Genomic DNA, 15,835 nt, shown 5'->3' with positions numbered 1-15,835 from the left:
TATTTTGTCTGGTTAAATTCAACATAGCGATTTCCACTTAGAAGTAATATATAGGAATGGACACTCCCAATCCCCTACAATCCTATAGCAGCTCAAAATAATTATGATTACATGACTCTTCAAAGCCTTTTTTGAGATATGAATGGTTTTCCCAAAAATAGATCTAGTGACACCTTGTGTTTTCTTACCATATTTGTTCATATTTTATATATATTCCCATGAAAGGGCTAATATGATGATGCATATACTGAGGTACAAAGATTTTGACCACCTGCATTTTCAACTACAGTGGTCAAATAGATCAGTGCAACCCCATGGATTAGGCTGAAGCACGTGAAATTGAGGCATTTCTAGTTTAAAGATTGTTCAGTATCAGCAATTTCATGTGATTCAACCTAATATTTTTTAAGACAGTTATTTTCTTAGATCTCAATAGACTTAGTCCACCTTGTGTGACCTGCCCTTTTTTTCAATATTATTCATTCAAACAATAAGTCAATAAAATTAGTAAGTGAAAAAAAGATTCCTTAGTACGTCATGATTGCTATTTCCAGGACTTAAAGGCAAAATATAGAAGATTCTTGTTAAAATTGGGCCATATGTATTTAGATTATAATTTTCACATGAATGTCCTTGGACTAGCAATTTAAATTAATTTATTTTCTTTGCTTTTCAATCTGATTTGAAAGAGCACAAGCTGATAGGTATTTCTGCAGCAGATAGGATATTAAAATCAGGTTGTATGTACGCACTGCACTATGACGTACCTTTTGTATTCTGGAATAAATAGGCAAGAAGATTGTACTGCGTGTTGCTCGGCCAGTGGCAAGAACAAAGGTATTTCGATTCTAGAACTTGGATATTTTAACAAAACCCAAAACACCAAAAATGTAAACAAGATAAGAGATTAATATTATGGTGATGTAATTTAATTAAAGTTATATTTTGCACTAATTATTTTAAACAACTGAAGTCCTTAGGTAAATGCTGTCTTTCATTCATTTTCAGCAAAAACTGTGCAATTAAGTTTACATATGTTTTCACATCCCAAAAGGTGAATAATTAAAATAGCACTTAATTTTGTGTTTCTGCATTTGTTTGGGATACGTCGTGCAATTAATATTACGCATATAAGTTGTATGGCAGTTTATAGAACTCAGTGATGTTTGTCATGATGCCTTCATATGTACTACCAGTTCTTTCCATTGATTGTTTTTGATTTGTACTTAAATCCATTCTGTCATTTCCAACTTTATATAAATCTCTAATGTTATGGGAAATGATAGATCGACACATAATTTTTGAAAACTATATTTGTAAAATTTCTCTATTGTAAATAAAGCCTTTTAATATATCTCGTCATTTGTTTTTTGGGTTTTCTCTCCTTTTAAGGAAGCTTCTGAATATGTTGGGATGAGTGTGTACAGTTGCAAATGGAAATATTAGATCCTAACAGTGATTCCGTACCACACCCGGAGAATTGTGATGAGGAAATATTTCCCATTAAAAACTTTAAATTGCAAATAATGTTGCATAACCATCTTTAGTTAATCAAACAGTTTTATTAAGAATCTAACATATGGTGAACACCAGGGCAGGTAGGGTAGAGGCAGGGAGTTGGCGTTAGAAATAACATAAAGAGTATGGTCCTTGCTCTTAAGTTTACGGTCCAATTGAGGAGCTCAAACTCCCCCACCACCACCACTGCTGAAAGAAAACAAAACAAAACAGATTCTACCGTATATCCATAGGCTTTGCTACAGCTATTTGCAAATGTCTTAAAAGCAGTACACTATTTAAAAATATTAAGTACCAGTATTACATAACATGCTGTTGTTTTAAATAAATAATCATAAGAATGGGTAATTTTTTTATTGCTACCTATAGTAGTTTTAGGGAACTATAGAGTAAATTAGTATTTATGACTGGAATCAACCCTCAACCAACAGATTTTTTTTTACTCCATTTATATCATTAAGGTACCATGTATGGCCTTGTGTAAAATGCACACCAAAAAAATTAAGTCATGATTTCTTTAATACTGAGGTTTTTCCAGTGTTTCTGTTTGAATAGCCTACTATTGTTTCCTGTAACTTAATCTCACAGTCCCTATATCATATAAAAAAAACTATTTCAATAGCATGAAGCAAAGAAATTGGTTTTTCACTTAACGTAGAGTTAGTCAAATGGGAACCTTCTGAATTCAATTATTTGTAACACAAATGACGTTGGTTGTGTTTACTCTGTTGGTGACAGGATTATTTAAAAAGATTCTAAGCATGATTTTTATTCATACTAATTGTCAACCATCCACACAGTGATGGCAACTTGGCAATCAATACATCTAATTTCTGATAATTATATGTAGACAGTTGCATAAAGTTTTAGGAAAACAACATAGATCTTTTTTAATTTAAGCACAGAGTTCATTATCTAATTGACCTTCTAGCTCCTTAGGTTGGGGCTGAGGGGAAATCTTATTTCATCTTTTTAACTGATTTAATGACCCAAAGACTGATCTCTGTTTTTTCCTGGCTCATTCCGTCTACATTGGCCAACACATGAGTCATAATCTTTACAAAATATTTGCCAGGCATCAGATATGCATATAAACTATTAGAACTACATAGGAGTCTAGACAGCATTTAGTCCAACTCTCTTATTTTAAATATGAGGAAACTGGGAAATTTTCCCAAGGTCAGGAACTCTTTTCTGTCCTGGCTCTGTGCTACCAGACACAGGGATTTGGTAAGATTTATGCTCATAAGAAGGAACAATATATGAGAGCATATGTTATATCCAACCAGCCACTCCAACATAAAGGTGTCAACTCAGAGTTCACCCTTGGAAATTGGTCCAAGGCTGTATTTCTCAAGGTATGGGCTACAGTTCACCTGTATCAGAACCTCTTGTAGGTCTTGTTAAAATGCAGATTCCAGAGCATTACCCTAAATTGAGCAAATCAAAATTGGGGGGTGGCCTGGAATATCCATGTTTAATGAGCTCTTTCTGTTATTCCTATGCATACTAAAGTCGAGAGCCACAGTTTTAAGTTATAGGTAGGTGGAAGTCCTGAGATAGAAGAAATCGTGAATTAATTAGCAAGTCATGACAAGCATATGTACCTTTTTCTGAATTTTTATTTCTACTTCAAGGTTTAAGCACAACAACTTGAAACATAATTTGGATCATTTTGGAAAACGTAGATTCATCCTTTCACAAAAGCATGTCTGAACACTAAGCCGTACACCTAAATCTTTAAGAAACATATTTACATTGGATTTTTAAACAACTCTTTTCTTATTGAGGTAATCTTAAAAGTATTAACTTCAATCACTCCTTTGTTTCATTTGCTTTCTTCTCCCAAAAGCTGCTTTTAAAGTTTGTTCTTAAATTGTTTCTTCTTGTTGAATTTTAACATGACTGTCACTTGCACAGACTACACAGAATTCCTAGTTTGGCCACGTGCCATGTAAATATATAAGATGTTCTTGCAAATGACCTCTGAAAAGGACCTTCATTTCCACCCACACCCACCTACGTCCCCCCACCCCTGCTGCGTTTTTACATTCATTGCAATGCTAATCGCCAAAGATGTTTTGACTTATGATCACTTTGAATCTCCTTAAGACATGCCGTTACTTACTAATAAATTAATGTAATTTTGTGTTACAGATCCATTTGATTCCCCAGCGAATGCAAATTACCATGAAAGCTTAGAGAACAGTCATAGATGCATAGCAACTTTTCCGCATCCTGGGATATTTTGGCCTTAGGCTATGAATACATATTAATTCATAATTCTGCAGAAAGGGCCATAAAATGTACTGATTTTCAAATAGCATTTTCCAGAAAATGACTAACACCTGAGAGCTCTTTGTTTTGTTTGTCTTATTTTGTTCTGTTTTTTAACTCTTTCAGGAGAACTAAGTGATGATTCTCATTCACAGAATCTTTAAGAACTTTGTTCCTGACTTTCGATTTTTATAGTTGTTGGTGGAAAGTAGAAACACATAGCTTTGAATCGCTGCTTAGAACCAGACGGGAGGTCACCATAGCAACTTCTTAAGGCAAGCACAGTGCTATTGGTCCCATTTCATGGACATGGCAGCTTTGGCTTCTTGGGACCCAAGGCCTCTATTTTGGTAAGTGACAGAAGGAGAAGCAGACTAAGTCTCTTCCTTCTTTGTGCAAAACCTCATCACCACCCTGCTAGTCAATACAATACTTTAACCTCACTAGTTAAATAAATCCTAAGTAAATTTCACTGCTATTCACACTGCTATCTGCTATTTCCAGATTTATAACTTTGTGACTTAATGTAGTCTTAGCGAGGAGCTGCAAAATTTTATATGTTTTAAATGCCACCATTAAAATAAAATCCCTCTAGTCTCTTTTCTCTATATGATGCAGTAGAGAAGGGGTAGAAAGTAGGTACAGTTGGGCCAATGGGAAGCAGACTTCACTGAGAAGACAACTGAGTTCCAAACGTGGCTCTATTATTAACTTCCTGCGTGATTTGGAACAAGCCCTTGAAGTCTTTACGTCTCAGTTTCCTCATCTGTAAAATGAGAGGAGTGGTCAGCCCAGGTGGAGCAGCTAGGCTATCCCTTCAGTGTTGTCTGTTGTGGATGCTGGAGCAGGAAACAGCAGTACACAAGCCAGCAATGTTCCATCCATGGACTAGAGGCCACCACACCCAGACTACAAGACATCAAAACCTTCATTTTCTCATCTGTAAAATGGGAATAATAACACCTACATCGTGAGGACTAAAATAGCTAATATATGTACATGTTCTTAGCTCTGTACCTGGCAGGATTATGCCTTCAATCCCTGAATCCCAGCCCCTATTTCTAGCTCTGTAAGAAAGAGCTAGAAAGAATCATCTCTCTACCTTGGGAAGCCTCCAGCTTGTTTTGTTATGAGAACACATTTGCTGTTATCTTGCTTGCCATTTCCAAATACCCTAGGCTTTTTTGGATACTGTCCTTCAATCAGACTGCTTCAAACACATATTATTGCTCATCTTCCAAGGTCAGAGTTTAGCTCTTATTTTCTGACATGAGAACAGAAATATCCAGTTCTTTCTTCACACTAGTATGATGCAGTAATTGAAGACTTTTCCACATATTTTTTTATTGAAGAACAAGAGGTTTTCTTTTAACATTTGTGGAAGAAAAGAAATAGAGTTCAACCCACCTGATTGCTGCTCTGGTAAGAGCATTATTATCAATTGTGTCACTGGTATATTCAAATAATCCCATGAAAATAAAACCATGACTGCAAGAACTGCTTTTAAAATGGAAGTATAGTTTTGTTTTCATCCCAGAGTAGCTTTGGAAACCAACAAATTCAATGTTATGAACTAGGAAAGATGGATGAAATAACTTCTGAGGGAGCCAGTATTGCTTCCAAAATCAGCTTACATGTTTGAAAAGCACTTACAGTGACTTAAAATAATCATATCCAAAGAAGAATGCATAAAGTGGTTTTGATTGAGAGTCCCCTCACCTGTCCCCATCCTCCAAAACAAACAAACCCTTTGTTTCCACAGCAGTGGAGACACGCATTAGGTGAGAGTGACACTTGCCTTTTCTCCTGGTACTTCCCACCCCCTACCCCGCCCCCGCTCCCACCCCCAGTGACAGAACACTGTTCACTCCTGAAGAGGGGCTTGCAGTTCTGCCCCAGATTCTGCCTGACAGTCACACAGTTCCCCTCCCTCCCGCAGCCACACCCTTGCTGACTTTCACTTTTCTGGACTCTACCTGAAATAGCCCTCCCTGTCTGTCTTCTTCTCTTCTTGAAAAATGTCTACTCTTCCTTCAAGTCTCAGTTTACATGTTTGTGACCTGTCTGCCTCTCTCTTCCCCCAATTTGTTCTTGCTCCTTCTGACTCTCCAAAGGACTTTATGCAAACTCCTATTCACATGCATCACACTCCAGTGTCATTATTTGTTTACTCATTCATTCATTCCACAAATGTTTATTAAGCACCCAGAGTATATCAGACACTATCCTAGGTCCTAGGGATTCAGAAGAGAGCAAATTACACTTGCTTCTTGTCTGCACAGAGCTAAAGACTAGAAAAAGGGCAAATATGCAAAAATACATAAAATTTTAAAAGGAAGGTGCCATGGCTTATTAATTAATATAAATATAAGACAATATGGCATCTGGCATATATCTGTTTTCAGTCTGGTTGCACCCATCCTGCACTGGGAGGCACTCAGAGAGCATTTGGTAAAGAGTGAACAAAGTGTTAAGAGTGAAGAAAAAGTCTCAAACTTTTCTTCAAAAAAATATAAACAGAATTTTCATCTTAAGTTTGCAACAGAATACAGCCTCTGCTAGGCCCTACTAACTCAAAGTGGTACTTCTATCTGCAAAACTGAATGCAGATTCTATTTTTAGTGGGTAATCTAGTGTTTACCTTAACTGTGAGATACCTAATTATAAGCTGTCATTAGAAAATTTTATTCACTGTACTTGCAAAAGCAAACTCACCAAAAATAGGACAATTTTCTTATCTTTTAGTATATTCAAAATATATCAGTTGTCTCAGGGAAAACCCACAGGAGTCCAAGCTGTATTCCTGTATTTTAACTGCTTCTGGACTATACACCGCTGGTAAGGTCAACAGACACACCAGAGACTCTCTCGCCATTAGGGTTAGGCTTGTTTTTTTATTTTGTTTTGGGGGGATGAGGGGGTTTTTGTTCATTTGAGCCATCATAGATAAAGGCTGCTCACACATCTGAGACTGGCTTCTTCTGGTCTATGAAACGCACGAGGGGCACTGTCAGTGATGTAAAGGAGAAAGGACTCCTCTGTAGCTACTGCAGCCTTTTTGTAATCCTCTCTAGTAACAGGACCAAGGATTTTAGGACTCAAGCAAATCCATTAATAATTACATTGTAATTTTCTTCCTAATAAGTTCAGCTTCCTTTTCCCAAGCTGCCCTTTCTTCAACCATTCTAGTGGTGACAAAAATGACTGGTTAGAATTTTCACTCTCATCCACCTTATCTTCTTGCCTCTAACTTCTAGTGGAAGTGCTAATATAAATGAGCAAATAACAGAGAGGGAGAAAAACAAGGGCTCTCAGAGAGATTAATCGGTCCCTGAAAATCTGAAAGTGACTTCTGTCATTATTACAAATCGATATACAGGATTTCTTTAAACACTAGATAAAAACCATGTAATATGTCAAAACCATGATTAAAAGGTAAATAAAAATATGAATTTTCACAAGATCTTGGATTTATTTTTCTGTTTAAAAAAAGGTATACAATAGATGGTTTTCTTCTTTCCCTCTCCTCATATAATGATGATTGCATTAGGGAGAAGTTTCAACATTTCCACATTGTGTATCTGGGCTTTTAACCTCTCCCAAAGATTAGATAAAGGCTGCCAAACCAGAAAGCATTCTTGGCTCATGTACGCAGCTCATTCTTTAAATAGGAGATTCAGCATGTCCGAGCAAGAGCAAAGGCTTCTCCAGGGTCTTTATCTATTGATTAAAACTGTACAGGCTATTCTGCTTAAAATGAGTCTTGAATACTCTCTAAAATAAATGTTTTATTCTATTTTGGAGTAAAAGGTGTAAAGGGAAAAATGAGACATACATATACCCCCCGACCCTGCAAAAATATGCTATATTACATTTTTTTTTGCCCATGATATTTCTATAAAAAGCTAGAAGCAAGAAAAAAAAATCTATTTGGCAACGAGATTGTAGTTTATCTCCTGAGAGGAAATTTCAAGACCAAGTGCCAATTACTACTCCACTGGACAGAGGTTACTTGGCAGCTCCCCAATACATATTAGTAACTGCCCTGAGACCTTTATTTAAACTATCGATATGCCCCACGTCTCAAAGGAAGTTGGAGAAACCTTTTCTCTGTGATTCTAATCGTTATGATACCAAGATTCCTAGATTCTCAGGAGCAGGCATCACACTGTGAACAGATTTGTCTAAATAGAGAATTCCTCCAGTTTCTTTTTTGGTCATTAGCTTTGTAATTATTACAAGTGGTATATCAGCCAGGGAAACAGAAACCACTCAGTCTCAGAAAGAAGAAATTTAACACAAAGAATTAGTTACATCGGTGATAGAAGAGCTGAGACGCCAAACAGTGGATGGTGAATTCTGATGGAAATTCAGCAGTTAGCAACTGCAGTATGCCACTATCTGGGGCAGAAGCGGGAGAGACACAAGTTGGAGGTGATGTTACCAGAGAGCACAAGTGATCGGAGCATGAGCTAGATCAACAGTGGAGGACTCACAGCAGAAACTGAGACCACAGAGGGAAGGAATAGTCCAAGAGGAGCTAGAATCATGAAGGTGATACAGCAACTGCTAGAGACACCACTAGAAGCACAATGAATATGAGAAATACACTGGCTTCTTCCTTTCCCCTACCTTACAGTCTTTTACCAATGCTTCCATTGGTCAAGACTACCAGGAAAACAGAGCAAAGAAGTCTGGGAAATGTAGTTCCCTGAGATGCAGAGCCAAGCTGAGGAAGTTCAGGGAATAGATATGAGAGCAAACAGGTAAACGTCACAAAAGTAGCTATAGCTAGACTCACCATTTGGAACCTCTGCTTAGCTTGAGAGGTCTTCATTGAGAAAACAAGCCTCAAGGCTACCAGCTGCTAGAAACTAGCCGATTGAGAACCTTGATTGCAAGGATCCATGAGCCCTCCCTGAGCTGCAGAGCAAAAATGTTGAACATATTTTTGAGTCTTCATATCTCCGTGATGAACTTGCTGGTGAGAAGCCACATTTGCCCATCCGTGAAAGATCCAAAAAGTTTAACAAATGCTTTCAGTCAAAGAATAGACTTCAGAGAAGGAAATCAATGAGTCCATGAAGTGCTTGTTCTCAGAGAATAGGGCAGATAAGCCTAAAATAAAACCTAAAGAAGGTATGGCCATCAAAATGATCGTTTTAGATGTCAGTGATTAACCTTTGGTCACCCTGCTTTGGATCACAATTGATCTTAACTCCAAATTTTCACGTGACTGGTAGTAGCACTTTTCTAAGTCTTTATCTGCCAACCCAAATACATCAGCCTAGTTTTATACCCCACTTAGTGGAACATAAAAATGATGAAAGCTAAATGGTCTTCTGAGGGAGAGCTTAGATTTTTTTTAAAAAAAAAACACTGACTCTATTAGTTTAATAATAGTCATCAGCATAGAATCCTGATTTTTTTTAAAAAAATTACTTAAAGACATTTTGGAGTAGTTTTCTCTGCATTGTTCACTAGGTTTAGATAGAAATGCCTACCCTTCTAAGCCCAGTTCAAATGTCACCCATGAACCTCTCCCAGTCTTCCTCCTTTTTAAAAGCTGTGTTAGCATCTTGGATAAGCCTAAATGGGTGTACTTATTACATTATATTGCAATTATTTGTTGCCAGCCTCTCTCTCTCTGCTAGTGATTTAGACCAAGAAAACCTATCAAAAGCAATTTAACTTCATAAATTGGACAAATATAAGGCCGGTCTGCACTATAATTTGGTCCAAAATTAATATCCTCAGTCACTGTTGCCAAGTTTGATCACTTTGTTATAGAATAGTGTTGTTCTGCAACAATTTGTGGGTCCAGAATTTAAGCATTTTTGTCATTTATTTCAAAATTGGGAGCAGAGATTTTCTCATTTTGCTAAATTATTTTTTTCAGCTAGTTGTTGCTACTCTATGTTATTTGTAAAAGTTGAAACAACCAAAATATCTAATTTGGGAGGTTGGTTGAAACAAATGTCTAGTACTAGGTGACAAATTTGAACAACTTTGAAGTCCAAAATTGATTGCTAGAAAGCAATATTTAAGATATATTTTCCTTTTTATAGAAAATATTATAATGATGCCTATTCATCTTTGACTCTAGCTCATAGCATATAATAAGCATCTAGTAAATGAGTATGTGCTATTGACTGAATGTTTGTGTCCTCCAAATTCATATGTTGAAACCTAATTCCCAATGTGATGGTATTTGGAGGTAGAGCTTTGGGAGGTGATTAGGTCATAAGGGTGGAGCCCTCATGAATAGGGTCAGTGTCCTTATAAGAAGAGATCCCAGACCCCAGAGAGCTTCCTCATCCCTTCCACCAAGGGAGGACACAGCAATAAGACAATCCTCTGTGAACCAGGAAGAGGGCCTTCATAAGACATCAAATCTGCAGCATCTTGATCTTGGACTTTCCAGCCTCCAGAACTCTCAGAAACAAATGTTTGTTGTTTATAAGCCACTCAGTCTATGGTATTCTGTTATAGCAGCCCAAATGGACTAACAGTGTAAATGTAATTTTGTTTTTTCTCCTTCTGAGTTCAATCCATATCGATAGGTGGCACCCACTCTTTCAGGCATTCAACAAATTTATATATTGAGAGATCTTTCTTTGTCAAAGATTTTGCGTGAGTCCACTAGTTCAAGTTTGATTCTACTGATCTGAGATGCTATTTTTCAAAATAGGAAATAAACATTGTTTCTCTCAGTGTATTTCTCCAATTCCCAGCTCCCCCCATTCCCTACTCCTTCTCCCCAAATGTTAAGCAGAAGTCCATAAACCATATGCTGGAACAAAGTTATCCCTCTCATAAGTTATTTTCCACCCCACTGTAAGAATTTCATTTAGACAGCACTCCTGAGGGCTCTCCATGTCAGAGCTGTATATTACCACTACAGGCAAGGAGAGAAAAAAAAGAATTAGCAAGCTCATAAATTGTTCTTGAGTGGTTATCTGCTTCCACAATTACACAGGACAGTGTGATTGCAACAGGCATTCTTTTTAACTGATCCTGTCAACGTGTGGACTGGTGTCATTTCCAGTGTATAATGCAGAAGATGTGAAATCTAATTTGGTATATTAGTGAACATTAGTGGTCTATAATCAGTTTATAACAAGAAATCAGTTTAAAAAACAAGCAATTGACTTGCTTAAAATGTAATTAATAAAATCACTAATTCAGGTCAGAATTAAATTGTTTTTGGCAGGACCTTTGTCGGAGTTACAGTAAGGTGCAAGCCCATCAGAGTACTACGGAGAAGTGGTTTTCTCACAGAATGAAAAGGACTCCACGTACAGTATACACCGCAAAGTACATGTCCCACAAATATTGGTGAGTGGGTGTGCTGTGATTTTTTAAAAAGATTTATTAGAATGAAATAAGAATAAAGAGGCAGTTTGGATTATAAGAATGTAAAGGTCACATTTTAAAGCAATTTCCATAAAAGAAAGTATTTGCTGCAACATCAACCAGAAGTTTTAGTGCTGAATCTTTAAATGGCCAATGCAAGTAATAATAATAGCAACAATAATATCAACATTCTCATATTTGGCTTTTTATGACATATCTTTTCATACATTATTTCATTTATTCATTCTAATAGAGAAAATGTCACATATATATGTGTATGTGTGTAGTGTGTGTACCTGCTTCAATATAAACAGCAAATTTGGGCACATTTCTAGAGAGCACACCAAAGAACATAAACACAAGAAGCTTCTGGCATGGTGTCAGATGAGGGATTGTTGACCTAGAAGTCTATGAATGGGGCCTGTGAGTGTACAGGGTTCCTCACTGTCCGAAAAGACTTCCGTAAGCCAAAATGGAAGAAGCAGTTACCTTAGGACACATCTTGCTAACGGATGCACAAAATAAATTGAGGAGAGCCCAGATGCTCACAGACACAGTTCAAAGCTATGGTGCCTGGATGCTGAGATGCTGAGCGTAGTTCCTGGGGAAGGAGCTTGGTGGTGACATCGTCGCTGCTCAAGGTGTGAGCTGCCTCTATGACGGCTCACTGCAAGACACATGCTGAACACTATTTTCACTTTTTGCCTTTTTTGTAAAATCGAAAATCCTCCTTGGATTTCTTTTGGTTAGCGAAAACAAGTACTAATGTCGGTCTTTGGTAAAGTGGCATAAAGTGAACTTTCGAAAAGTGAACTTTCGAAAATCAGGGTATACCTCTATGTGCATTTTTCAGGAATGAGGATCTAAAACTTTAACCAAACTCCCAAAGTGGGAGAGAGTCTGTAACCTGAAAAAATTGGAAACCACTGTTGTAGCTAGATGCTACAGTTAGCAAGTTAAAAACTGTAGCTCAGTTAACCTAGGAGTTCTCCAAATGTAGGTTCATTGCACCATTTAGATCTAGAGAATTCTGCTAAAATTGCTCATTTTTCTTCTGTGATCCCAGTTAACATGGTGAAGAAGTTGAGCCTCTTTTTTATTCATTTGGGAGATTTTATTAGAATACAAAGGAAGAGATGCACATGTGAAAAAGATGTTGCTGCTGTGTGTGGCACCCTGTGTATTTTCTGCTAGGCCAGGCAATCTGGGGCGGGAGGCAGACTGCGTCCTGGTGAGCTATACACTTTGGGAAGCCAAGCAGATTCTCTCAAGTCACCAGGATGCTGGTTTTAAAAACTGTTTTATTTATTTGTTAGGTCATCAAAAAGTGACAGTCTCAATCCTGAGACACACTTCTGTTACAAAGCAACTCATGAACAGAAAATGTATATCCATTGGGAGCAAAACTAAATCACCCAGAATCACCCAGAATTAACTGAAACATTGCCACACTCGTTCCAACTACTGAGATTAGCCGCAGATATCAACTTCTCGCAATGGGAAATCATACAGAGGTGATTTATTCTCATTAAGTCCATTTTCTAAATGCTGTTCCTGAGAACATGTATCGGTTGCCTGTATGTCATCAGCCAGGACCTGATTTGTGCTTGTGTTCTGATTTTCCTCATCATAATATTTCCCCCAATACTCTGTTTTATAGTTATATGTGCAATCGATCCCTATATAGGAATTTATGTTGAAATAGATACCACAAGCTAGGAAATGCTAAATTAATTCCATTACTCTCTTTTGTGGGGAAGAAAATGCTTGTTGTTGACCAAATACCAACCTAACTGGCAGCTCTCTGACTGGGTTAATATGTTCTAGAATGGTGTTCCTAGTAGTTGGAGTGTTCATTAAAACATTAATTCTGGGTCTATCCTAGAAACACTAACACAGTGAGCCAGTAAGTATGAGAATAAATACGCATGTTCCCTTTCACCAAGAATCCAAACCACGTGTAACTTTCTATTACCAAGCCATTGAGATTAGGAAGAAAATTGTCCTTAATGCCAACATAAACAAGGTCAGCTAGTAACAGGAATTAAAACAAGAAAAACAAAACAGAAACCAGAACCACAAGCATAACGAGTAAAAGGACGGGGTAAATGGAGTTCAGGGGAGAATCTGTTCTGAGGAAACAGATTATGAAATGAGCAGTGAAATGTCTGCATCCTTCAAGCCAGTGGACCCCAATTGACCCAATTCTGCCCTCACATTTTAGAGTTCTTCACAGTGTCTCCATCCACAGACCCTAATTAAAAACAAAAATGACAAAACCACTGCAGCAACATAACCCTCTGGGGCTCAGCTGCCTTTCTGCCCGGAGAGCAGCCACGCAGGTAATAACCTGGTGCCACTGCTCCACTGGCTTCTTCTCGCATCCTCTCAGGCTCTGTGCTGCCCTGGTACCTCCAGCTCATGCCTTACAAGCCCCAGCTCTTTCTATCCATCATTTCCTAGAGAGCAAATCCTTCAAGCAAGGCTGGGAGCCAATTCTGGATTTGACAGGTGTCTGACTTGGAGAGATCTCAAGCTTGTGTCTTGAGCGCTCAGCATGGGCCCAACAGCTTGTGTTGCTTTCAAGGAGGGCTCATTCAGGACCTTCCTGAGTACCACAGAGCTTGGTGCCCTGTGACCTGGAGTGTGCCACCTCATCCGAATGCCAGCACACCTGTCAACCAGGAAAAACAAGGCAAGGCCCTGTGTTCACGGACCTTAACTCTGGTATCCCTGCTGTGAGGGAGCAGCCGTCTGATGGGGAAATCTAATTAACAGGCATCTCTTGAGCAGCCACTGATGTGCTCTCCACCTGGACAGGCCGTGGGTTCTGAGATGGGAGAGCAAGACGACCGGCTTTAGAGTCTGAATCCAGCTCTGTCTCTTGCTAGATCCAGGCTAGAGTGACCTTTCATTAAATTGATTCCTCAGCTATTAATTCAGTGCCTGCCACCTGCCAGTCATGATTTGCCAGTGGACAAACAGGCCACTTATATTCTAGCAGAAGACAATAAATGTCATAAATAAGGAAATTATATCAATGTTAGAAGATGAGAAGTACAGGAAAATATAGAAGTGGGACAAGGTGAGACAATCACAAGAGCCGGGGATGGTACCTGCTGTACACGTTGCAGTAGGAAGATCAGGTGGTCAGGGTGGACCACCGTGGAGAATGGGAGATTGGCAGAAAGGCATGAAGGATAGGAAGAATTAGGCAGGGAGTTATTTGGGTCATCCAAGGGAAGAGTGTGCCGGGCAGAGAGACTGGCTAGAGCAAAGGATTTAAGACACGATGGGGCATGGAGGTTAAGGAACAGCGAGGAGACGGCAGGAGTGGAGTGAGTGAGGGCATGAGTGAGAGGAGAGGATGCTGGGGGTGGGCGGGCGTGGGGACCACTGTCAGGAACAAGCCGCCTGTCTCGGCTCTCGGCTCCCCCTGGGTACCATGGATATAAGATGCCTTCTGCGAGGGGCTGTGAGAACACGATAATAGGCGTGAAAGGATCTGCGGAGCACAAAGTAGAGCCTCCATAAAGATCAGAAAAATTGGGCTTCCCTGGTGGCGCAGTGGTTGAGAGTCCGCCTGCCGATGCAGGGGACATGGGTTTGTGCCCCAGTCCGGGAAGATCCCACATGCCGCGGAGCGGCTGGGCCCGTGAGCCATGGCCGCTGAGTCTGCGCGTCCGGAGCCTGTGCTCCGCAACGGGAGAGGCCACAACAGGGAGAGGCCCGCGTACCGCAATAAAAAAAAAAAAAAAAAAAGAGATCAGAAAAATTTCCCCCCACCTCTTTAACCTCAGATGGCATAACTAGTGCAAATGAGCCCAAAATCAGGGCTGGGAAATGGAAGCTGTGTCCCACCACAGAGTAACAGAGGGCAAACATTTTAAAGCAAGGTGTCTTTTTTACAACAAATTTGAGCCTTTTCACCCCCCTCCATATCCACTCCCCAGCCAGCAGTCCAAGCTCTTGGCCACCAAAGCCCCTGCTGGAGACCCAGGGTCGAGGGAGAGAGTCAGAGATGCAGGAACGTTTTTGTTTTACATCTTTATTGGAGTATAATTGCTTTACAATGGTGTGTTAGTTTCTGCTGTACAGCAAAGTGAATTAGCTATAGGTATACATATATCCCCATATCTCCTCCCTCTTGCATCTCCCTCCTGCACCCTCCCTATCCCACCCCTCTAGGTGGTCACAAAGCACTGAGCTGATCTCCCTGTGCTATGTGGCTGCTTCCCACTAGCTATTTTCCATTTGGTACTGTATATATGTCCATGCCACTCTCTCACTTCATCCCAACTTCCCCTTCTCCCCGCTGTGTCCTCAAGTCTGTTCTCTAGGTCAGATGCAGGAACTTTTGTTCACAAGGGGTCCCCTTCCCCAGCCTGATCTCCCCTCCTCCATCCCACTTCCATGCCTTTGGGGTCCTATCCTGCAGTACAGTGTCATGTGGACCTCCTTGGGGTGTGCCACTGGGTACAACTAAGAGTCCCCCATTTCACTGAAGAGCAAAACATGTGTGGACCAGCAGGTTCTTGGGAAGGAGGGGGGCTGAAGAAGGGACAGCAAACAACTGGGGGGGGCCTTTCCAGAAGAGAAATGCTTAGCGCCAGGGGGTCTGAAGGGCTGCTCCTCTCTGGCGCCTCTTGGGGGTGGGAGAAGCTAGTTGCCACTTCTCTGGCTG

The 15,835-nt window shown here is 39.6% G+C and overlaps 1 long non-coding RNA gene across 1 annotated transcript; it reads left to right on the top strand.

Moving 5' to 3' along the window:
- The first annotated feature begins 3,813 nt into the window (after nucleotides 1-3,813).
- LOC114896178 lies at nucleotides 3,814-15,420 on the top strand. The gene is made up of 3 exons (XR_003793733.1): nucleotides 3,814-4,145; nucleotides 11,009-11,133; nucleotides 12,468-15,420. It is a non-coding gene; the product is annotated as an uncharacterized LOC114896178 (long non-coding RNA).
- Nucleotides 15,421-15,835: the final 415 nt, after the last annotated feature.

This window comes from Monodon monoceros, unplaced genomic scaffold (genome assembly GCF_005190385.1).
Source record: "Monodon monoceros isolate NGI ecotype Baffin Bay Population unplaced genomic scaffold, NGI_Narwhal_1 Super_Scaffold_15, whole genome shotgun sequence".
In the NCBI taxonomy this organism is placed as follows: domain Eukaryota; kingdom Metazoa; phylum Chordata; class Mammalia; order Artiodactyla; family Monodontidae; genus Monodon; species Monodon monoceros.
This window is presented reverse-complemented; position numbering and strand designations above follow the sequence as displayed.